Genomic DNA, 919 nt, shown 5'->3' on the forward strand with positions numbered 1-919 from the left:
CGGGCACCAGGTCAACCCTATGCATTCCTATGGGGAATTTGACACAATGTGTCTACCCCATTCAAGCTTATAGGGACTTTCAGACACCAGGTCAACCACATGCATTCCTATGGGGACTTTGAGACATCAAGTCGACCCCATTGAAGCCTATGGGGACTTCAAGGCACCAGGTCAACCCCATGAATTTCTATGGGGATTTTAAGACACCACGTTTATGCCAGTCAAGCCTATGGGGACTTCTAGACACCAGGTCAACCTCATGCATACTTATGGGGACTTTGAGACACCTCATCTACCCCATTCAAGCCTATGGGGAATTCCAGGCACCAGGTGAACCCCATGCATTTATATGGGGGCTTTAAGACACCACATCTACCCAATTCAAGCCTAGGGCAACTTCCATTCACCAGGTCAACTCCATGCATTCCTATGGGGACTTTGAGACACCACATCTATGCCCTTCAAGCCTATGGGGATTTTCGGTCACCAAGTCAACCCCGTGCATTTCTATGCAGATCTTGAGACACCATGTATTCCCCATTCAAGGCTATGGGGACTTCCAGGCACCAGGTCAACCCCATGCATTCTTATGGGGACTTTAAGACATCAAGTCTACCCTATTCAAGCCTATGGGGACTTCCAGGCACCTGATCAACCCCATGCATTCCTATGGGGACTTCCAGACACCACATCTACCCCATTCAAACCTATGGGGACTTTTAGACACCAGGTCTACCCCCAGCATTCCTGGGCGGACTTGTCAGAGCATTCCTGGGGGGACTTGTCAGAGAACAGGTCTACCCCATTCATTGCTATGGGGACCCCCAGACAACAGGTCTACCTTTTTTTTGAAGTGCAGGGGTGGCTTTTGGGACACACGGTTCACCCGGCAATGCCTGTGGGAGGGAGAGGCCGGGGA

Source organism: Alligator sinensis, unplaced genomic scaffold (assembly GCF_000455745.1).
Source record: "Alligator sinensis unplaced genomic scaffold, ASM45574v1 scaffold332_1, whole genome shotgun sequence".
Lineage (NCBI taxonomy): Eukaryota > Metazoa > Chordata > Crocodylia > Alligatoridae > Alligator > Alligator sinensis.